We start from the raw sequence: 24722 nt of genomic DNA, 5'->3' as shown, positions 1-24722 counted from the left end.
TTGGTGTCTTTCAGCTATGTGTGCTCGCAGGTACAGCGTAATTTCAATCAAAAGATATGCAAACATTTTAACATAGACAGTGAAAGAACCAAACAGGCAGGCTACTTCCTATCATAGATAGGGTTTTTTTGAAGAATAAAAGAGTAATTTTTTTTTTAAGAATAGAAGAAAATTAAGATGTTGTAAGAGCCTTTAGCATTTTTTCTAAGCAATAAATTAAGAATTCTGTTGTGAAAAATAAAGATATTAAATTCTGAAAAGGCTTCCTTTTCTTGCATATCCTTCAACAGCAAAGAACACTGAAATCATCTTACTCTAAAAAGGTACTTTTTACAAGAAAACAACAGGTTCACTTATGAAGAAACTCTTGACTGCTTGGTTGACTGTAGACATATGCATTGCGGAGACTCTCAAAGAAGCAGTAAATATAGAATCCCCATCAAGTTATGTTCAAAATCCCTATTCTGAAGACCGTGGACATACAAAGTCTTTGTTTCAGATTCCTTTTTAGATTAATAATTTTATTTTATAACTACTGGCTTAATGATATCCAAATATTACAGAATCATAGAATCATAGAATGGTTTGGGTTGGAAGGGACCTTAAAGCTCATCTAGTTCCAACCCCCCCTGCCATGGGCAAGGACACCTTCCATTAGAACAGGTTGTTCAAAGCCCCATCCAACCTGGCCTTGAACACTTCCAGATTTTGAGAATTTTGAACAGTTATGCATTCAAGCATCAGAAAACAGAGGTATGTATAGATACTTCTTATGCAGAGAGCAGGTAGAGACTGGAGGCAGATGCTCAGAGTGCCATGTTGTATCCGTCCCTGTAAACATTCAAATTAATTTGGGACAAGGCCCAGAGAAACCTGGTCCGCTGTAAAGCCTGCTCTGCTTTGTATTGGACTCCACCTATTCCTTCCGGCTTCAGTTTTTCTCTGATTTTGTTATCTCTGTGAGATGGTTGGAGGTAACTAAAATGATTTGAAGAAATTGGCTTAGAAAGTTGCTGCCTATTGCAGCATCCGTCAACATGTGGAGTTTCACTAATGGACAGATACTAATAGTAATGTCTAGTTTACTCATGAAATTCTCTCCAGAAGATATGTTTGAGAGCGTTAATATATATTTTCTAAACCATGTATTAAGCCTGGTTTTGCTCAGAGATTAATGTACCATGAAAGGTAGGTATTGATGCATGTGTATGCCATGGGCTATTTCGGATTTAGCAATCCAAAGCTATATTAAAATTCCCTCATGTATGCAGTGGTTCTGGATGGTTTGGTCTTAATTTTCTTGAATTAGTTGAAAAGTGGCAAGAAGATGAAGTGTATGTTTCTGTGAGTCTGAATTTCTCTCATAAATTTGCAGACTGTGTTTCAGTCTTTCTGTGTCAACACTGAGTATTGTCTGAAGTCATGTTTAGCACCATTCTTTTTCCTGCTCTAAGTGAGTCTGTCCCTTCAGGCTGTTCACTGAATGCTTCCCACAATTGATTCAGTCTTCCCACCACCACATCCATTCTTAATTTTGTTGCTGTGTGAATTGAAATGAAAACACCGTGTTGCTATATTATTTGTACCATATGTCACTGTTGTTTATAGTTGGAGTAGAGACTATAACCATCAGAATTTTCATTAGTTTTAGTTAATGACACTATCAGTGGTATTATAATTTAACATTCACTTGCTTCCTTGATTTATCACATAATAATGTCTTTGAGCATAATAGTGCCTTTCTTTCCATTCCTTAACACAAAAGCATATGAATGTGCCTTCTGTTGCTCCAGTATTTGTTGATATTGTGTCAGTGTACTGCCTGTAGATGCTCTGACCCATTGAATTCATCTAGTAGTGCGCCAAGTTAATGACTGGATGTAGTTTTTGAGACATGGATACTACGTAGGAAGTCATTTGGTCCAAAGAAGATGCTGGTTTTCTGGGTTATTTTTTGCCTATAAAAAATATTTCCTTTTTTAGTTTACTAATAAAAGTTGTAGAGTATAGTTTTGTCATACCAGTGTACAAGATTTGAGTAAAACATCATGTCTCCATTTAAAAACAAAACAGAACAAAAAAACCCAAAAAACCCCAACAAACCAACCAACCAACCAAACAAAAAAAACCCCCAAACCCCCAAAACCATCTTTACCTCTGCCTATGTTGGAAAGTTGCAGAACACATGAAGTTACATTTCAGTTAGTCACCGCTGAGTTCATTTGTTTCAACAGCAATTCAACATTTTTTAAAAGTGTTGGACATTTAGAATTACTTTGCAAATATTACCACGGCATTCCAATAGCACCGACAGTCATTGTTGTCTTGAATATCACAGGTGATAAAGCAACTCAGTGATGCAGTGTGTTCTTTCTACAGATCAAAATTATTGTAATTTCTCAAGTAACAGCAGATCTTGTAGGATAATTTTTCATGGAAGTTTTCATTTACTTTGCACTCTCATTTGTCTTGCAGAGAGGGAAAATCACAAGTGCATAAGATAATCCCAAAGCCAGCTCATAAAATGTTCAGGCTAGATGAAAGGTTGAGAATTGTGGTCATTAAACGGCAATAGACAGCATCTCAGGCTCTTTACATGTATAGATGAATGCAAATAGGTGGAAATTATGTGAAATCTCAGCACTTGATTGCTTCCCAAGTCTCTTACTGCAGTAACTTGATTGACACGAAACCTAGTTTCTGATTGCTTCCCTAATCTTGACTCTTTTTTCAGGGATCCAGTTACCTGGAAAACATATCCAGAGAAACACCTGAGAAAAATATTATCTGGCATTTTCTATTGCTCCCATCTATAGGAGTATGTTTCTTTTATCTGTCTGTCTGTCTGTCTATCTATCTATCTATCTATCTGTTTCTTTATTAGTGGTCAATAGATCCCAGAAGAGTATCTAACTGGGAAATATTACTTGCTGTCTTATATTGCTGTATACCAAAAAGTTAGGCATTTACAAGAAATAATAATCTTCCTTGTGTCTTGCAAATGCTCAAGAAATTACCAGTCAAAGCAGCCAAGAAGAATACAAAATGAGGAGGCAATGATATGGATGATTTGGGCTTGACTTCATAATAAGACTGTCATTTCGTCCTGTTTAGTTTCATGGGGTAAATTGCGGTGACTGTGTTAGAACCATCTTATGTGTCTGTGTGACAGCTGGTATAACTGTTCTGTCTGTCCTTTTTTTTCATTTTAGTTTTTGGGCACTGTGTAGGTACTGCAGTTACAGCAGGTAATAAGGGTAGACTATGCGTCTTGGGAGAAAAGCAAAGGGTGTTGCAGAGCAAGATGTTTGGGCATGTGGATGGAAATTTTGGAATGGGCAGAGAAAATTTAGCACTGTTGCACTGGCAGGCTCCAAGGAAGACACATTTATAAAAAACAAAAAAGTAGGTTTTTGAGGATTATTCACTTGTAGGAAGCCACCAAAAGATGCTGAATGTAGAGAAAGCCTGGAGGGAAGTCCTGGCCAAGGGGAGATATGTTCAAAACTGTTTTCATTTTGATCCAGTCTCACACAACTGCCAGATTGCCTTTTCCAAATGTTACTGTATTTCAGGGGTCCTACTGAAACCTAATATTAAAAATTGAAAGACCTTTTGGTGTTTGAAGCATATTCAGTTTAAGGAAGATGTTGGCAGATCCACTGAAAACATCCCATTTCAGGTCCTGAGAGAGCATTTTTCCTTATAATTTCTCTGCTTAGTGCCCTAGGGTAGCTGTCAAAATCCTTTTGGGTAGCATAGTATTAGGTGAGAAATGAGGAGGGAGCAACTCTAGGTTTAGCATAAACTTTGTTTCTTTGTTTATAATCCTCTTTCACCAGAATCCTCCCATCACTTGTAGTGAGTCATTAACTGCAGTCATGCTCTCTCTTGCTGAATGACTGATGCATTATTTTCTGCAAAAGTTGCATGGTTTCAGCGAAAACAATGGGGGAAAATCCCATACTCTGAGTAATTTTTAACTGGGAATCATGATTGTCTTCTAAATAGAAGACTGGGGTTAAAATCCAGTCACAGGAGGGAAATCAACATTGCTTTTCTCACTACTAGTTTCATTTCTTTCTTCCTCTCTTTTCTGCCTTCCCTCTCTCTTCTATATGCTTGCTCTAGATGCGTTTGAAAAGGAAAAAAAAGGTAATCACTTCATTTTGAGCGGACCTGATCTGGTCAGTTTTTACTCAGAAAATCTATGTTCACAGGGAAACTAGCTACAAGAATGCATATTTCTGAGTTGCAGTTAACCATGAATGTCAGCTGAGCAAAATAGCTCAGCCCTGCAAAATGCTTTTGCATATCTACAAAATGGAAAATATGTAAGGTTGCAAGCTGCAGCTTTTATTAAGTAAAGGCATCTCCAGGATTCAGTAGTCACTAAACATAGACATTTCAAGACAGTAATTTTGAATTTTTTACTTGTGTGGTTTTCTGGGCATCTGTGCCATCAGGTTTAACTTGTGACATGTTAGATAGGACTGGATGAACTTCAAACGACCTTGTTAAGATAAACTAGTGGTTTTGTACTGCATCACTACCTGAAACCCTAATAAATTTTGGAAAACTTTGGAAAACTTCAGATATGTCTAGGAACAAAACTCTGCATATTTCCTTTTTCTTTTTGCCATTCTTCACTTTGAAAGAGCAGTGTTTCTCACTGCTCAGTTTTACTGGAAGTGATTGCTTTTTCTTGAATATTTGGCATAGTCTAGTTGAAATTACTTTTCACGGAAATGGGTCATAAAGATTATCCTTTCAGTTGACTGATACCTTATACCTGCCTATAAAAGCAAAAATGAAGTCGCGATGTGACATTTTGTTTTCATACATTACCTTGTGTCTTGAGAATTTTAGTTAAGAATGTGTAAACAGTTTGCTTTCTTCAGAAGTATTCAGCAACAAGAGTTTTGGGAAAGACGGTGCTCAGGTGATCATCGCTGCCTTCAATTGATGTCATAGCCAAATGATGGCTTCATTCTCTTTACAAATCCTGACTGGTCCCAGAGGGTCCTCCAGCAAAGGTGTCTGCCCGGTGCTGCTTATTTGGCACCACACAGGCAGATGGGATAAATGGGTGCCGCTGGGGCCAGTTCTGCAGCTTGTCCCTGCAGGTCAACACTCTTGAAGTCTAAAAGGTACCCAAGATTTCTCTCCACAAATTGTGTGGGCAAGTTCAACAGAGAATTTTGCCTTGAAACACTTTGTATTAGAAATCTCTGTGAAAACACTGTGCAACATTTATATGGGTGCTGTATTCACCTCTGTGGGGCCCAGAAACCTCTCAGGCAGTACACTGGGATCCTGAACGAGAAGCTGATCTTGCAGTTTTCTTCAGAATAAGTTGCAGGATGACTTCCAGCTTTTTAATTACTAAGAAAATAGTTTAAAATAAAGTCTTTCTTTTCAGCTGAGAACTAGTTACGTGTGATACATTACTTGTCCTCCATGTGTCTCTAATGCAGACAGAGAAACGTGTGGTTTGTAGCCCAGAACATCTTTAAAACAGAGACGTGATGTAATGTGTAATGTGTAACGTGACACTAGCTGTATAAAATGTGGGCATCTGAGGTAAGTACAAACTAATTTCAGCCCCGTGGCCATGATCAGAATTGTATAATTAAAAAAAAAAAAATCTGTTAAGAAAATACCTATTATGAAAATGTGAATAACTGAAGGTCGGATATAAGAAAACATAGAATTTTTGCTGTTGCTATACTCATGGTCATAAATGGTAACATTTACAGAGGACTACAGACATGTTATTATGCCTATGTTTTCTTTCTGATAGCACAAATCTTGTGCGATCTACAAATTCTTATCTTCAGACATGTTGCTGGCACTTCAGCTAGTTGAAATTTATCTTTTATAGAAATCTCATCAATAAAGTAAAAAGCATAGTGTCCAAACAAAAATACAATTACTGGAAAGTTTCAAGGTGACTAGTGGCTCTTTTTATACCCAATCCAGGTAGAGGGCTTAAGCAAATTTAATAATTTTGCTATTTGTTTTGAAAAGTCTTACGTTATCTTCATATTATCTTTAAAATGCATCAATATAATTGTTAGTTGTGCATTTAACAGGTTTAATGAAATACAGTACTAGATAAAGAAAATATATCTTTTGAAAGTACTGTGAAACTTGCAAAAATTAATCTCAGTAGGTCAGCTAAAGCTATAGAAAGTGAGTTTAAAACACTGAAATTTTAGGTAACACAAGCTTTTAACTAAACCCTGGGTTAAATATCAGAGCATCTATTTCAATCCTTTGCAGTTTTTTGCATTTAGATATTCTATAAATAAATTATTAAATAGATTATTTAACAAATTCTGGCCCTCGATTTGTGCAGTGGGTACAAAATATGATGTCTTTATGAGTTTGAAATACACCTTAAAGTGGTTAATGATGCATAGTCATTAAAATCTCGTCTTATTTTCTATGTTCAACCTAGGATTCCTTGCTATAGCCTTCTTAAAATTAATGGATAACTCTTTTGTCCGTTAGGATTTGAGTATCACTGCTTTATGTATTTTCTGTAATAATTAATGCTGTGCCATCTGACACCAAGGGGGAATTGTGTTGTTACAGCTAGTGAACTTTGCACTTCAGAAAAGAAACAGTTTTCTGTGCATGTCTCAGATTTTTTTTTTTTTTTTTTTTTTTTAAAGAGGAGAAACCCCAAAACTCTTTCTTTAGGAAAAGATCAAAATATTGGAGTGCCTCCTGGTCACTCAAAGTAGTCATGGAAGAGTAGCGGAAAAAATCAACAGGTTGGCAGGGTTTTAGGAGCATCAGTATACATTTCCATGGAGAGAATATTTGCTTTTTTCACAAAGTAAAATAGGAAGAATCATGTGGCAACAATATGATCTGTTAAACAATGCCTTGATGGAAGTATTCCAGCCAATACCAGAAGAAATAAAATGACAAATCACTACTTATTATTTTACACTGGGGATTTTTCAGATGATCATTTTCCCAAGTAAAAACATGTACTATAATTAAAATGCTCCACCCTGGCTGTGAGTCTCTCTGCCCTCACAGGAGCTGAGACTCACCAGGCAGGTGGGATACAAGATGCTATTGGGATGGGAATGCCGCACCCCAACCTTCCATTGTGTGTGTACCCAGCAGCGGTGGGTGTAGACACGCTCTCGGGTGTCTACTAAGAGACAGTACAAGTCATCACTGTCTTTACCATGAGGTATGTCTGCAAATCACGTGTAGTTTGGTTCCTTGCTGAGGTAGGTGTCCCACTAGTGGTCCAGGCTGTACTGCCAATGAAGTTGAAGGGCTTATGCGTGTGGGTCCACCTAGTGTGAGACATCAGCCTAAGTAATAGAGTGGAACAAACAAAAGATAGATGCAGTGGCCTTGCACGTAGTTGCTATATTACAGTCCCATTTGAAAGGTGCAAGTGAACCTGCAATACACCACATGGAGCATAACTGATTCAGCAGTAAGAAAGATTAAATTATGTGATTAATACATATTTTACTTTTGTAACTTCCATCAAAACCCATCAATTTATCATTAGTAATGTATGACAGAAGAAATGAAAGGAAAAGTCTATTGTAAGAGCATTAAATCAAGCGGTGAATACTTCAGTTGATTTTTGTTTGGAAATAGTTTTTTAAGTACCCACATATTTTTGCAAGTACTGAAAGGTAGCCAATATATGTATGAATAAGTGTGATTTCTGAATATAAGCTAGATTTTAAAATTACTAAAAATATGTCACCTTAGGGGAGTTTTAAACATAGTTTTCTTAATTGTTGAAAAATTAAATGAGAAATTTAAATATTATTAAACATGGTTAGTATAGTGGCTATTTCTTATAGAATCCAACATAAGGAATTACATTTTACTTAATGCAGATGAAGTAAATAACATCCTTGGATTTTCCTTCTAATCTCAGTTAACAGGCCATTATTTCAAAATCCTATTAAACAAAGGTTTTTTATCTGTTTAATCTTGCAATTTTCTGAGGGATAACTTTGTGGTATAGTCTTGATCAAGATCAAGAGCATATTGATCCTCCTCCAAAAGCTTTTATGTTACTTTTTTCCAATTGCCTGTTTTTTAAAAGAAAAAAAAAATCTGAGACACCATCATTCTACTTAGTTTTTGTACTGCTACTATTTGACAGCTGCAATAAAATAAATTTATTACTAATTGCTTCTATGCATAGATTTATTAAAGAATTACTATCTGAACAGCAGAAGACTTGTATTTCAATTAAAACCTCTAAGACAGAAACCACGTTTTAGTTACTGGTGATGCATTCTTATAAGTTACTAGAGTGTTCAGCTAACCTCTTAATCAGTTCACACTTTTTTTGAGCTTTCCTCTTTATGGGAGCTATTCATGGGGTAAAGGAGGGAGGATGATACATGAAAAGAATTATTCACCTCTACTCTCTACTGTAGAAAATCCTTGCGTACAAGATAATTCCCTTCTTTAACTAGTGTATAGTTTGAATTCACCCCACAGGCGAGAGAGAAGATTTGCTTTTTTGGTTGCTATCTGTAGCCCTACTGCTATATTTCTATTAACATTAGAAAAATGAGAAGTAAAGATAACACAGTACTGGTCTTAGAGTCAAAGTCATCAAAGAGAAAAGAAAAGGTGGCAGTTTTACTTTTCCGCTATCATCACCATCTGAGGTGGCCTCTAGGCTGCATTATTTCAAGTAATGCAAGCCAGCAGTGCCCAAAGTGTTGATTTGTATCCATCCTGTTTAATTGTAATTCTGGAAGGAAAGCCAGTGTATTTTGACTCACACTGAAAGTAAAGCATGCACTATGTATTTGTATGGCCAAAATGAAAAACTGAAATCTGTCATTCCTTTCAGCATTTAGATATTCTAGCTGACACAAATCCAATTGTATTTCATTCACTCATAAATAAAGCATGGGACAGATGTGCTAGATTTACCAATTCCTGGAGAAGGAGATGGTGTTTGTACCAAGGAAAAGGTTTTTGCCTTTTTTTTGCCCTCTGTTGCTACAGATAAGAGAAATCCAAATTGAGTTGCTTCCTCTGCCTGAGGCATTTTAAACTTGCAGTTTCCCTGTGTCGGAAGTATACTCTGTGTTTCTGCATGGAGCAGTTTGGCTTCAGTTGCTCATGGCTCCACCTCACCCTTAGATTCTTTGAGGCTTTGGTAGAGGAAGGTGCCATGAGAGAGCAGACAGTCAGGGCTGGGATGGTTCTTGTGTTTTGGAAAAGCAACAAGCACTACACTGAGAGGACAAAGCATCCCTTTTTCATCTACTGTATCCTATGCCTGATGGATTGAACTCCTCTTCTGCAACTTCCACAAACACATACCCTTTTCAGTTTGTCCAACAGTTATGGATGCACTGTCAAGGACACACCTTGTTTTGGGGCATCACATCTAAAGCCTCCCCATTGCCTGCAGTTCCCAGTCTCCTCCAAGCTCTGAGCTGCTGCTTCTGCAAGCATGACCACCAGCCAGGTCACGCTTTGTGCAAGCTTTCCCCCTTTCTCAACAGCCACAAATACCAAAAACAGCAAGAAAAAACCTCACCAAATTCTGTCCTCCTGTCCTTCCTTCTCAGGTCCCACACCAGAAGCTGACATTTCCCAAGCCAAAAGAGGGGGTGAAGTCTTCTGACTCTTTTTAACTTACCCCTCTTATCTCCCCATCCCTTTAAGGAAAAGCCATATTCTCTTGATGACTCAGTTACCTGATGCTCATTGTAGCAACAAAGGCAGATGAGTGTCTCTTCACCTGCTCTCAGCTGGAATATGTTTAGACATTCCCTAAAATAGTCTAGAATTTCGTTCTTAAAGAAAAATAAGTTCACAGTTATACTGAGACTTTTAATAGAAGATTGCAGGAGGATGCAGCTAGCAATTTACTGTTCAGCACATACTCTGTGTTGGTGGGAGGAGTGGTAAGACTTCACTCAAAATGGAGGCTGGTGTTGTGGAAAAAGGCTTTTCAGAAGTGAGCTGTCAGCTTGTCATTTGTCCATTAAATACTTTTCAGGTTTGACATGGTACGTGAAGATTTTGTTGCATCAGCAATGAGCTTTCAGCTGATTGCTGACTTACACTTGTGGTTAGTGCAGTGATTTATATATCCACATGGCAAAAGCTTGTTATATTTCTTCCAGTTTTTCTATTTCCTTGTTTTCTTACTGGAAAAATCACTATGATATAGGTAAAACTGTTTACAAAGGTAAATTTAACATCTTTACATTTAGTGATGTTTACATATTGATTCCTTTTTTTTTTTTTTTTTAATCTAGGGAATGTATTTTGAAAGTTAAGTATTTCTTTGTAAGCAGTAAGCATACACTTCTAATTATTGATATGGCTGATTCAGTTTATTACCCCAGTTTATTTTCCCAGGACACATTTGTGGCTATGAAACACAAGTATTAGAAATGAAAGCAAGCTGTTCTGGTTAACTTAAAAGTTTCTGGACTGCTCTTGATTAGAGGCTCTTTCAGGCTTTAAGAGTTAAGAGGCTCTTAGATAACTTTAAAAAGGAGAAGTGAGATTAAGGATTAATACATTTTTCATTATTAACTGTAGAAAAAAGTTTCATCAGGCTAAAGTTCCATCTTCTCTTGTTGGGTTTGCAAGGGAAATACAAAGCCTTTTTATTTTTCATTGTTATTTTTATCAGCTAAGAATTTCCAATAAGTACTTCACCTCTCCATTGTGCTGTCCAAAGCACAATTCTTTGCAAAACCCCCACCCTCACCCCAACAAACCTAAAACCTTCCAAAACAAACAAGGTGCATTTTGACTGGAGCAGAGTTGATTTTCAACTATTCGCAAGGGAATTATCCAAATTATGGATTCGGCAGGCTTTCCTTCCTCTTTTGCTTCTGGGTCCATTGCTTGGCAACACAATGCTTAACAAAAGGTGCATGTTGTCTTTACCAGGCTCTGCTCACTGATGTCTAAAATTATGTCTGGTGTCTACAAAAAAATTCAAGAAAGTTCATAAAAGAATGAATTCATGTTTTTATGACTTAATTTACGTAAGTTTTATGGTATTGCATTTTTTATTTTCTTGTATCTGGCTTACTGCACCATCAGGGTGACTGAGAACCCAATGTGTAAATTCCTTTAGTCAATTTTGTTGTAGCGACTCAATTCCTGCTTTCCATTAAATACATTTAATTTGTCCCATCGTCATATTTGATATAGTAGTTTCATATGTGTTAGGCAATTCTCCTTTTCCTGAAAGTTGTGCCAGCTTAAGTAAGTTGATCCTTTAAACTGCTAATATGTACGTGGTCAGTGCCTTAGATGGGCACTATTGTCTGTCTAAAAGAACACTAGTAATTCTTTTTTGGATATTCTAGTATTAAAAGGAAAGAAAGAACATTGGAAAAGAGTATAATTATGAGAAATCAAAGATGATCTACTTGTCGGGGTTATATATATTTATTTATTTTTTTATCTTTCATCTTTCTGATAGATAGGTGGCAGCTTATTGTCCTCCAGACTCTTCCAGGCTCTGACAGAGGTGGCCCACAGAGCTTCTGGGACTTCATGTCTTTGTCAGTTTTATTTCTTATTTTGCTACTCACTCTTACACTCTGTTCCATGGAAAGGAAAGGGAGACACTGGAGAAGTCACTGGGGACACAGAGACACCTCTCAGAGCACATGTAGAAGTATCAAAACAGTGGTGAATTCCCATGACTTCAAGAGAAGAGACTGCCTTCCCATGCAAGGTCACAGTAGCAAACATAGGTTTGTGTTAGGCATTGGGACTATGTGTGAGAATTTACTTGGTTTCAAACAGCAGAAACTGAAACTTAAGAGACTATAGGGTAGGATTTAAAGAACAATGCTGTACAAAATACAGTAGATTCAGGAAATCTGAAATTTATGCATATAACTTTAACTGTAACCACAGACTTTATAAGATTTGGGAATCTTTGTTCAAGATTAAGTACTTTCTTCTAATAATTTTGACTAACTCAGCAGGAGAAAACCATTTCTGGATGTACCAATTACAGAAAACAAAGCAAAGTGTCTTTGCTGTATATCATGGCAGATAGAAAGTCCATCCTAACTGAAAAAAAATTAACAGTGGTTTTGGCCTTCTGTCCCATGCAGAGGAGGAAATGTTTAAAGAGGTGTTCCAAATATGCAGAGGACCATCTGTGACTTATCTGAAGAGCTGCAAACTCTCTTAGCTTGAACTGTGGCTTGAAAAACAACGTTGGAGAGGACCTTAGCCAACTCAGCGGGCACACAGTAGATTCAGTGCTTCAAACACAATTCCAATCCACATAGCCCAGAGCGTGTGCCACCATTCTGATCGGAATCAGGATTTTGCAGCAGGCTGTCTTATATATCTGACTAACTGATTTAGATAAATAGATCCAGAGGTTTTATTCTTGTTTTCAACTTCAAGGCAGTCCATCAAAATGACTAACCTCTTTGGTGAACAGCTCACAGAATTACTGGCCCAATAGTTTGTGGTATTTTATTGGCCAAACACTGTATTTGAGGCCTGTGCTTAATGTACAAAGCACTGGATTGCACATTTTGCTAGTAACCTTTTCCTGAATAGCATTAGCAGGAGAATTTAATGAGCTGTATTTGAATTCCGAGCTGCTTTTGTTGGCCCAAATATCTTTTATGTTAAGCAAATCACTCCAAAGCCAGATGAGCATGGATACTTGTTTTGAAGCAGGGATGGCCAGCAGTTTACAGTCAGCAAGCCAGTTTGCACTGGCAAAGGTCTTGAGGTTTGCAAATGTTTATATTGAAAAAAACCAAAACCACCAACCAACCAACAACAACAAAAAAAAAAAAATTAAAAAAAAATTGATTTTATGTTCATTGTGAGGCAAGCCTTTAAGCATATTTGATTGACATTCTGAAAGGTCTAAGGCAAAGATGCTTTATGGCTTTGAATTTTTCCTATAATAAGAAAAGAGACCTGAAACTGGGATAGATCTTTGCCTGTGTAATTGTCCCCCTTTCCTGCTGGAGCTCACCACATGCTGCTACCTATGCACTTGAAGTAGTTCTTTACTACATTTTTCACATGTGTAGATTTTGATAGGGAAGTTTGTGCTAATAATTGAGAGAAATTAATTTCCTTAAAGGCTAAGTGGAGGCAAGATTTGTTGTTGAGCTCGTGTTTGACTGTCCCATCCAGTTTTATATCACATTATACATCATTAGAGCTGGATGGACGAAAACAGGGATCACTAAATTTGTCAAAAAATATTTTTTCATTCAAGTCTAGACTTCTGGGCATTCAGCTTAAAATGGTTAAACAGGTTACAGAAGTAAAGTGATCCATGTCAAGAGCTTTGAAATGAGAAGGTGAAATGTTGATCCTCATTTTCTTTGCTTTTTCCAGAGATATTCCAAAATTACGTGTTTGTTTCAAACAGTGTTATGTCACACCAACATAAGAGAATTCTGGAAGCTCATTTTTAGATTTTTAAGATTACTCAAAATAAATTAAAAGGTATTATTCTAAAAGCCTAAGAAAAATATTAATACTGATATCTCTGATAAATTGATATTTCTGCCTTTTAAACATCAGTGGCATATGGTTTGTTTTGTTTGGAGTGGTGGATAGGTGGGAGTAAGTCAGCTAATAAGCAGGTTTTAAGAGAGGATGCATAAGAGCATTGCTTGTTTTGTATACAGGTATTTGAAGAAGCTGTTGAAACAGAAGCTGGCATCACTTAAAATGAAAGTTTGCATTGAACCATTGTGTATTTGCAAAAGTTTTAGCTTACTGTGTCTATTTTTATAATCTAGAAAGCAAGTGCATTCTAGTAGAGTATGTACCACTTCACAAATTAGAACTCTTTACTGAGGTTTATATTAATTGCATTTGAACTTTCCCAGAAAATACATAGTGGTTTCTATGAGGAGATTCTTTCATATGTCTTCAATGTAAATGTCACGTCAGGGTGATCTCTTTTGTGCATATTGTTGCTGAAAATACAAGGTATATGAAGATGCTAAGTAATTTTCTGATGCTTAGCTATGGGTTTTCTTGTACCTTCCGATCAAAGAATATATTCAGTTATATTTTTAGAATATTTCTTGCTGTTTCCATTCAATTTCTTCTTGATACCATAATTTCCTTGGCAGCTCAGGAAAGTAGCTGGTTAAGTCTTGGTAAATGAATGTGTAGAAGTTTCAGAATTTTTCTCTCACAGTGCATGAAGTCTCAAGCAGTAGATGCAACCCTTTCTATTGTGCCGTGTGATGGAAAAGGGCTGCAGCTGGTTGTCAGGAAGATTCCAGTAGGCTGCTGAAGTGTGGAGACCTGTAGTAAACACTGGTCCCATTGCTGCATGGCCTCAGGGCCTCTCTTGCACCTGCCCAAGATTCAGCTGTGAGCTACTCAATAATTTCTAGCAGCTAAAAATTCCTAGCTACAAAGACAGTACCTCCCAGTGTCCAGAAGCATCACAGAAAACCCTTTTCTTTTGTAAAGAAAACATTTGAATTTGAGTATGTTGACTAACCAGAATAGTAATGAATCATTGTGAGCCTTGTCACATTGGCACGTTAAGGGAGAACAGGGTAATGCGGTTTCAGTAATCTCCATATGTCTGCTGGCAGTGAAATTAATTTTTTTCTTGTGTGGCAAAATATTTGTGCCAAATGATAAAGGAAAAAGTAAATCCTGTAAAGCACTTGTTAACGAACAGCATGTTGTCAGCTAGAATCGTAAATTATTTTATGCCTCAATAGGCAAACCTGCAGAAAGGCTGCACCAAAGTATTTACAGATCTTTTCTGATGTCTTTTAAGTCCTTTTGGCTTACAAAGTAGGCCTAATCCTACAAGGCTGCTGGATTGCTTGAGTAATTTGAAATAGGTGAAAGCTCAGTAAATGTCAAAAAAAAAAAAAAAAGCAGAAATATTGATAGTTACATTGTCTACTACATGGCTTCTTTTACCCACTTTTTTTTTTTTTTTTTTTTTAAATAAGCAAGTGGAGGGCTGCCAGCTCACTTATCATCCATCCTTCCTAGCTCTGGGCTGAATAAGAAAAGGTTACACCTGTCAACTGGAAGATGTACTCTGGGGAGAATGATTTTCAAACCATTCACATGTCACTTTAAGACATGTAATTATACAAAAACCTCTGAACTCTAAAAATCGAAACATAAAACTTGAAATGTTTAAATAATAGCAGATACAAGTCCTTTAAAGCATTTAAATATTCTGTGTGAATTTTCACTTGTCCTGAGACTAATGCCCCTTTCATTAACCGGTAAAAGTTTTTTTTCCATTGACATGTAGATTATGTCATATACTCAATGAAATTATTTTTATACAGTGAGTGTAGGTTCACAGGGATTTGTATTATTATCCTCTTTTCTGTTATATAGGTAGCATCATGGATTGACTGATTTACATGTAAACCACAGGATATCTGACTTTTTACAGAAAAAACACTGACAATAATGGGGTATGAGGTTGTGGTGCCTTTTTTAACCTGTTAGACCTTCCATCTCTTTTAGTTTCCAACAACAACTAGAATGTGAGAAGGCAATGATGGCAAGGTCCTTAGATTAAGCAAAGAGGTAATAGGTACAGTATTGGTAGGAAACTTCCCAGCAATAGATATTACATTCTTTGGCAACTCATTACTAATGCAAAGCTACTTCATACCTAATATTTTTGTGTCATTATTTGTTTGCTATGGCATTGCCAGTGCTAAACTGGATAGATAGACTTTGTAACCAACTCCCCAAGTGTATTATTAGCTAATTTTTCACTAAGCATTAGAAATAAAGTTACTTCTGTTAGGGACTTAGCTGTCTTTTGTATTTCTTTGTTTCCTAATTTTTGTTCTACCTCCATTTGACACAGATGTGTATTCAAGATAATTAATGAAATTTGCTTTGACTAAGAATGAAAAGGAGGGCAAAAATGAGGGCAGGAAGATTAATATAGTACCATATATTATCTAGCTCTTATGTTTAAAAGCCTATTTTTAAACCAAAAAAATGTAGTAAGAATGAATAGCCAGGTTCCCTGCACCATATTTTTTCTCATATCACTATAGAAGATTCTCTTTGCACATCTCAGATACAGAACCTCAAATTTGGGAAAGCAGTAGTAGGCCTGAGGTTTGTCTAGCCATGCATCTCCACCCCTCTGATATTAGGGCAGAAGGATGCTTCAAGAAGCAAGTTTTTGTTTACCACTAGCAGTCTAGGGTTTATTTGTTTCTGTTGTTTCAAGAGTAGAGAGACCCCTCAACAAGCATCAAAATTCTTTTGTTTTAGTGTTTGTGATTGTAGGTTCAGTGTTTCAAAGTACTTATATGCTGAAAAGGTAAAGCAGAAGCCTGTAGAGAGTGAAAAGGATTGTCTCAAATAAAATGCTGTTAACTTGTAACATGTAAATAGGTGCTGGACCACGTCCAAAGAGGGGGAACAAAGCTGGTGAAGGGTCTAGAGCACAAGTCTGATGAGGAGCGGCTGAGGGAACTGGGGTTGTTTACCCTGGAGAAAAGGAGGCTGAGGGGAGACCTGATCGCTCTCTACAACTACCTGACAGGAGGTTGTAGCCAGGTGGGTGTTGGTCTCTTCTCCCAAGTAACAAGCGATAGGACAAGAGGAAACGGCCTCATTTGTGCCAGGGAGGTTTAGATTGGATAGTAGGAAAAATTTCTTCACCAAAAGAGTGGTCAGGCATTGTAACAGGCTGCTCAGGGAAGTGGTTGAGTCACCATCCCTGGAAGTATTTAAAACACTTGTAGATGTGGTGCTTAAGGACATGGTTTATTGGTGGACTTAGCAGTGCTAGGCTAACGGTTGGACTTGATGATCTTAAAGGTCTTTTCCAACCAAAACAATTCTATGATTCCATGTAGATTAAAAGTATTGAATGGATCTTAAAAGATCAGTTTATAAGTAACAAATAGGAAATTTTATGAGTTTCATATATCAACAAACCTGATGCTCCTGACACTCATTACATGCTTTTGTTACCATAAATTTTTTGTTATTAAAAGATATGTACAACTAATAGCTTGGCATGTGCTCTGAGTGCTAGTGTGCTTATGACAGGTAACAACATAGGTCTAAATTATGCCGTCTGTGCTAAAATAGCTCAGATAGTGGAGATCTTAATTAGGCTACTCTTTCAGGTGCTTTTATCAGACAAAATAGTGTGGAAATTATATAGCTTAGTATTAATCAATTAAATCTCTCTTTTTCAATTGAATGTGAAATGCATTTCCTAGTGGTTTTCCCCTTTTTCTTGATAAAAGACACTACATCCAGCATAGAAAGTTGCATTTAAATTATGCTTTTCTGTGATCATTGGCAGTCACCACTGCACTCATCAGTTCAAAATTGATAAATGTCTTTGTGGTGGGTTGACCCTGGCTGGGGTGCCCACCAGAGCCGCTCTATCACTCCCCTCATTCACTAAACAGGGGAGAAAAGGCATAACGAAATGCTTGTAGGTCGAGATAAGGACAGGGAGAGATCACTCACTAATTATCATCACAAGCAAAACAGACCGAACTTAGAGAGGGAATTCATCTAATTTATTACTAGGCAAAACAGAGCAGAGGAATGAGAAAATAAAATCAACTCTTAAAACACTTCCCCCCACCCCTCCCATCTTCCCGGGCTCAACTTCACTCCCGGCTTCAACCTTCCCCCCCTCAGCGGCACAGGGGGATGGGGAATGGGGGTTACGGTCAGTTCATCTCACGGTGTTTCTGCCGCTTCTTCATCCTCAGGGGGAGGACTCCTCTCATCGTTCCCCTGCTCCAGCATGGAGTCCCTCTCACGGGGTGCAGACCTTCAGGAGCAAACTGCTCCAGTGTGGGGTCCCCCACGGGGTCACAAGTCCTGCCAGCAAACCTGCTCTGGTGTGGGCTCCCCTCTTCACGGGGCCACCGGTCCGGCCAGGAGCTTGCTCCAGTGTGGGCTTCCCACAGGCCACAGCCTCCTTCAGGTGCCTCCACCTGCTTCGGCATGGGGTCCTCCACGGGCTGCAGGTGGAATCTCTACACCCCCTCATCCTTCCTCCATGGGCTGCAGGGGGACAGCCTGCTTCACCATGGTCTTCACCACGGGCTGCAGGAGGATCTCTGCTCCGGCGCCTGGAGCACCTCCTCCCCCCGCTTCTGCACTGACCTTGGTGTCTGCAGAGTTTCTTACATCTTCTCACTCCTCTCTCTGGCTGCAAAAGCTCTCCCAACTGTTTTGTTTTCCTCCTTAAATATGTTATCACAGAGGCGCTGATGGGTTCGGCCTTGGCCAGCGGCGGGTCTGTCTTGGAGCCGGCTGGCATTGGCTCTGTCAGACACAGGGGGAGCTTCTAGCAGCTTCTCACAGAAGCCACCCTTGTAGACCCCCTGCTACCAAAACCTTGCCACGCAAACCCAACACAGTCTTTTATATAATTTGTTTGATGTCTTTCTGTCATGTCATTATAGAATCAAACTGTGTTTATCATTCTTTAAATACTGTAAGTTGAACCTGAGTATCTCTGTATCTGAGTATCTTTAAAGCAAAATTTATTGTTCATTCAGGTAAGCTTGGATAAATGTCCCCTCCTATCCTTTTCCTGTTTTGTTCCAAGCAGTAAATCACTGTTCCATTTATGCTAACCAGTGTATGCATAGGCATCCCATAGGTCTGAGGTAAAAGGGTGGTTCCCTTTAGTAGCCTTTTCCCTTAATATTTTCCATCTGCAGTGTTCTGCATAGCAATGGTTTTATGGGCATGATATTGAATATGTTTATGAATTGCAAGCCACAGGAAAAGAAAAGAATTATATTGCTTTTCATGCCTACAGCTGCTTAGCATTGTATTGTGCTGTATTCAGAATAAGTTTAAGGAAGAACTATTTTCTGATAAAGAACGAGTACTATTTGTACTATTTTATTATTATTAATTATTACTACTACTACTACTACTACTTTTAAATATATGTTTGTTGTACCATATTCATCCTGTTTCAAGAGCATTAAGTTGAGCTCAAGGGCAATACCATCTTTTTTTTTTTTTTTTTTGTGATTTTTATGAGGTATTAACATACACAAATCATTAGCCCAAATGTAATTGAAGCAAGAAACTGTGACAACTAAAAAAGGGTTGTGTGTTTCTAGTGATACGAAGACACTCCTCAGTTCAAAAATAAGCTGCTAACAGTTGTTTAAGATACTCATCTTTTTCGTTAATAATGTGAGCCAAAACATAAATAGTTGACTAGGAAAAAAATTTCCTTCCAGGCCAATTTTGTCATAAATTTATTATACCATGTTTGCTAGACTGCTCGGTTACATGGGGACACTGTTACAGTCTTGAATGTTAAGTTTCCATGAATAATTGATATTTTGTTTTAGTTGTGGGGAAAAAAATAAAAAGGGTTCACAGTACACCAACCTCACATTCTTTTTTTTCTTTCCTGCCAAAGTGAAATTCTATCCTATCCCTTGATGATTTTTATCAAATTAAAGCATTCCAGTCAATGTGAAATAAGAGCAAATGTGAATAGTTCATAAAACTAATGGCAAAGAAGTAATTTTCCTCCCCCTTGCAGTATGTAGCTCTGGGTGTAAATCACCAACACTAGAAGAGGAAGTTCTCGTTCTTTTCCTCCGGAGGTGTGAATTTAATCATTTAACACAAGTTAGTGCCCTAGCTACCAACAGGTAAGTATGCCAAGGTCTCTCTTTTTGATCCTGCTTTATCTCGTCTAATAAATAAAGTAAGGAAATTCAGTGAGACAGTGAGCCACCACACTAGATTGGAGCATTACTCTCTTTCACTGACTCTAAGACTATTTTAGTGTTTTATACAAATTAAAGCAGTTTCACAAAAATGAATATGAAACATCCACATCAAAATTTTATGTAGTATTTTATTGATTTGGAAACTTACCTGTCAGGCGAGAAACTTCTGCTGAATTGATTTTCTATTTAATTTTAGAATAGAGATTAGAATCCAGATTCTCAGGTTAAATTAGACCTGGATCCGTAGAGGTTTTTTCAAATGCTTGATGTATAGCTCTTTATTTTTAAGATCTCAGGAGTTCTTGTTTCATTTTGTGTCCTAAGGCACGTTGTTAAGCTGAATTGTTATGTTAGGTGGGGTAATCTTCTGAACAATAATAATTTTTTTTTTTTTAAAAAAGGTAATCTTCTGAAAAAGAATAATTAAAAAAATTAAAAAATCATAATTTCAGGATCACCAGGTACTCCGAGACCTAGGATAGTAATGATCAGTTTCTCAGTGTTATAATATAATGTGATTCCAAAGACACCACTGAAATTAAACACATTTGCTCCAGCAGAGAACCAAGGATAATATTAATAATAAAGTTCAAGTTTCAAAATATCACAATTCTTTGAACTCTTGCTTACATGAAAGATGGAAAGATCATTCAAAATTTTGTTTTGTTTGCTATTAACATTGTCTATTTAAAGTAGCATTTTAATAACTTTGTCCTTGTCTTCTTTCTTTTCTTTTTAACAGCACCTTCAGGCTTGAAGGAATATCTATAGCTGGAGGCACATCACTTAATTTCTTGCATATCAGATTCGTCTTTGTGACTTCTTGCAGGCCAGATCTGAGAAGGAGCTAGGAACCTGACCCTCCATGGAGAATGGAAAAGCCCTTCAAGTTAGAGCACAACTGATCACGAGTATAATCTGCATTGAATCATCTTTCTCAGATCTGACAGCTACAAGCTGAGTCCCGGCAAAAGCCACAGCCTTAAATTCCATTTAGTGGAAAAGAAGAATAAAAAGGACTAAATGTCTTGCCCCGTTGCAGAAATGGCTCTCTCCAAGCCTGACACTTGAGTTCTGTGTTGAGCAACCAGATTAACAAACAATGAGGTTTTCATGGGTCCAGCCAGCATCCAAAAATATTTCAATATGTAGCCAAAAGGAGAAAAGAAGCACTTAAGTGATAGCAGAAAATGAATGCATTTACTGTAACAGAGGAATGTTACCGTCCGTGGAGAAAGAAGACCTCTGTCATCCCTTGTACATATTCAAAGCCATACAGGAACAGGGCATCGGTAATGTTAAATTGCTTAAAAGGATGCTGTCTCCTGTCCTCTACCCAACTTTGAAGAAGTTCAGCTGTTAGAGATTGCATCTCAACGCACTTTTAGTATTTGCACTGTCACTTCCATTCAGGGTAATGATGTGTGCCACCATTTGCACAGATGGCCCCAGGAGACTTTTGAACCACAACAATCTATATTTTGCCGGGGCTCCAAAAGGAATTAAAATGTTAGAACTGGAGAAAAACATTTGCGCTCTCTTTCACTATGGGGATCTCTTCACAGAAAGGACTACGGTCCTTTCTTAGGTTTGAATAAATACATACATATACATACATATATATATATGTATATATATGAAAAAGCATCAATGTGATAAGGTGTATTTAAAAAGGGGATATAATCTTTTTTAATAGCATCCATTTTTTATCATATTAGCAGCAAAGAAATTTAGTCTATTGAATTATACATCCAAAATGTTCCTATCGAACATTGACATAGTCCCAGTTACCCTTAAAGAAGTCATTTGTAATATGTATTTGACATAAATTTTTTCTAGCCATTGTCTATACTTCATGGAGCAATCTAACAGACAAGCAGCATTTTCAGTTTATTTTTCTAAATAAATGTGTTGTTTATATTATTTGCAGTCACTCATTCTGGCTGGTTTTCGTTATCTCCAAAAATGATTTAAAGACAGAACCAAAACACAGGAATTATTTGTTTGTGTTAAGCTGTAATGATTTGCTGACCGAAAGCTTTAATATAAATACTGTAATTTGTAAAATGATGAAGTATATTTATACAGGCAAATATGTATGGAAAACAAGAGGAGGTATTTTAACTCTTAATTTCAGAACATAGTTTATTTTAATATCCACACAAATAAATCTAATTATATAATGGGATAGATTTTTTTATTATCAGTGAGTTTTAGCAAGTGAAGATTTGGATGTTTAAGAATGAAAGGAATGTAGTCTAATAATGGCGGTTTCCCAAATTATACAGAGACATTTTCTCAGCTGTCTCATTTTATTCAAAAACTGGTTTAGGTTTTTTGGGAGTTGGGGTTTTTTTTGGTGTGTGTGTGTGCTAGGACTTTTTTGTTTTGTTTTTGTTTGTTTTAGCATGCTAACAAGGCCATGAAGTTGATATTTGATCAAAAATAATTTGAGAAGCTACAGAATAAGAGGTTTTTCCTTAGAACTATCAGCAGTTTACAGTTAAGAAGAGTCATTGTTATCCACCTACTGCAGTGTTTTGTTATGAAGTTATTGAACATTTCAATGCTAGAGCTGTTTTGAATAAAAATATATTTTTTCCTTTTTTCTTAGTCCATTACCCTGTGGGTAATTTTAAGAGAAAAGTAAAGCATGTGATTCCCAGCTCACTTAAAACATTCATTTTAAATCCAGTCATATATATCTGATTTGTAAAGCTGAATAAGTTTTTCTTTATTTTCATTACTTTATGGAACCTATTAAGTGCTCACTAACAGAAAAATGATCTTTCAACAACAAAAAATGGAAAATTCAAGCCTTTTTTAATCTGTGGGTTAACTTTGTAAAGGGCAGATAACTTAAAAATGTGTTGCTCTGCTCTAATGTACTAACTAGTGTATGCGTGCGTGTTTTTTTGTGTGTGTACGCATGCGCACCCTTCCCTGCTGATGAATGAAATGCCAGCTCTGCTGAAGTAAGTGCCACAAGTCCTGTTACTGCAAAAGATGCTCATGTTATTGTATTTTTTGGAGAAAGACCTGAGCTCTGTCTTTGCTTGTGACTCTGAAGCCATAAATAGCTTTTACAGTTTGTCAGGAAATCACAAAATGAAATAATTAAGTGAATGTTAGCCTCCCTTATTTGGTAAACTTGGGATCGTCTCATGGTTTGACTTTTTTTAAAGAAGATTAGCGGTCAATTTCCACTGGTGCAATGGTTAAATGAAACCTTTGTATTTGTTGAAGAATGATGGCTGTGTTTTGTTCCCGTACATTTTAGCTTATGGTTGGCTTACAGTCTTTTAACTGTGATTTTGTTTCTGTGTCATTAGAATAACATATTTGGACACACAACTTGCATGGGCTTGGTTTTGTTCCCTCTTTGGATAACGTATATTTTAAAATTGGAGAGCTCACTCTTTGAGACTAATATTCAGAGTTGTTTAAAGAAGGGACAACATTATTGAAACAATAAGAAAATTTCAAAATGCTAATTTGAGCACTTCCATTATTATCTAATAATAATATTTGGAAAAGCTCTTATTTTTGTGAACAGAATGCATTCATCTATATTTGAAAATAGCCCAATAAAAATCTAGTGAAATAATTTGTTACTACTTGCAAATACTTTTCTGCTATACTGAGTTCTAGATCACCTTGTGTGTGAAAATTTTGCTGTACAAAAAACACCTGGAACAATGCACAATTTTCTTCAGAAAAATACAGCAGATATGAAAAATAATGACCTGGTCCTAGGAGTGGTTTTACAGAACATATGCAATGCAAAAATAATAAATATATAACAACATGTAGACCTAATGTAAGTGAAAAATGTAGTTGGAAGAGGACACTGTGAATCATGGTTCTCATCAATCACATGCTGTTGCTTACAGTTCTGCATTAACTGGAGTTTTATACTGGAAAGTAAATTTCAGTATGTGTGCACACACATACACCCACATGTATCACATCTTATTCAACTACCTGTGACACTGGGGTAAATTTGGATTTCTTGATTTTTAAGGATTTAAATAATTAGATATTTAGGTAAGTATTCAATATTGTGATCTAAATTGAGCTAATGTCTATATACCATGCAGATACTCCCCTGAGATAACACTTCAACACAGGATAATAAGACTCTACTGGAATTTCAGAAATTATTGGCAAATAATTAGCACTGAAATATTTTTTCATAAAGTTTAAAACCAGAGGGGACAATTAGATTATCTCATTAAACAACAAAATTTTGTAGTTTTTCCATTGTCTTAGGTTAAATATTTTGACACAGACCAGCAGAACCTCTTCAACTAAGGTGACATTATAGAGACCGATGGGTGCTTTGGTAGGTTTATGGGTGTTCTGTGTATAAGAAGTGCCTGCAGAAGTGATTCTAGAATAGTGCAGTGTTTCATTATCTGGTATCTGAAAAGCTATCTGGAGCAACCAATATGCTTGAAATGATGAGGTGTGCAAAACAAAAAGCTGACAGTTCTGGATGTGTCTACAAGACATACTTTCAGCACTTGAGTTTTTTAAAAAGACAAAGACCACCATTATTCATGACAGAAATATGGATATGTTAAAATAGCTGTTTTATAAAGGGGAAGCAAAAGATTGCAAAATTGTGGTGATCACCATGGTGTTATAAAAGTGTCCCTCTCCTGATACAAACAATTGCCCCAAGTGTCACATGGCATGAATATTCCCAAGGGACAGATTTTTGCTCTAATGGGATATGTGCTCAGTCCGTAACAAGGCTTTCCAATGACATTGTAAATAAAACCTGTCCACAAGATAACCATGCCACTTTTGGTGAGGGATGGTGTTGCCAGAGGAGAGAGCCAATGCGTCACCCTGGGCTCCCGCTGAAGGTAGGACTCTGTTACTCAGGCATCTGGCAGAACCAGAGCCCATCAGGGAACAACTGTACCATTATGTACCTGCCAGCTGTGAGGT

At 37.0% G+C, this 24722-nt stretch overlaps 1 protein-coding gene across 4 annotated transcripts in view; it reads left to right on the top strand.

The window, feature by feature from the left end:
- PRR16 (proline rich 16) overlaps positions 1 to 24199 on the top strand; it is a 173158-nt gene extending 148959 nt beyond the window's left edge. For 3 of the 4 annotated variants that reach the window (XR_008574633.1, XM_054809377.1, XM_054809380.1), the window contains one exon: positions 20506 to 24199. The gene's annotated coding sequence lies outside the window, so the exon portion shown is untranslated. The remainder of the gene's footprint in view (positions 1 to 20505) is intronic. The other variant, XM_054809378.1, reaches the window with a different exon arrangement.
- Positions 24200 to 24722: the final 523 nt, after the last annotated feature.

This window comes from Grus americana, chromosome Z (assembly GCF_028858705.1).
Source record: "Grus americana isolate bGruAme1 chromosome Z, bGruAme1.mat, whole genome shotgun sequence".
Classification (NCBI taxonomy): Eukaryota; Metazoa; Chordata; class Aves; order Gruiformes; family Gruidae; genus Grus; species Grus americana.
The sequence above is the reverse complement of the archived record's forward strand: the minus strand, read 5'-3'. Positions and strand labels throughout refer to the sequence as shown.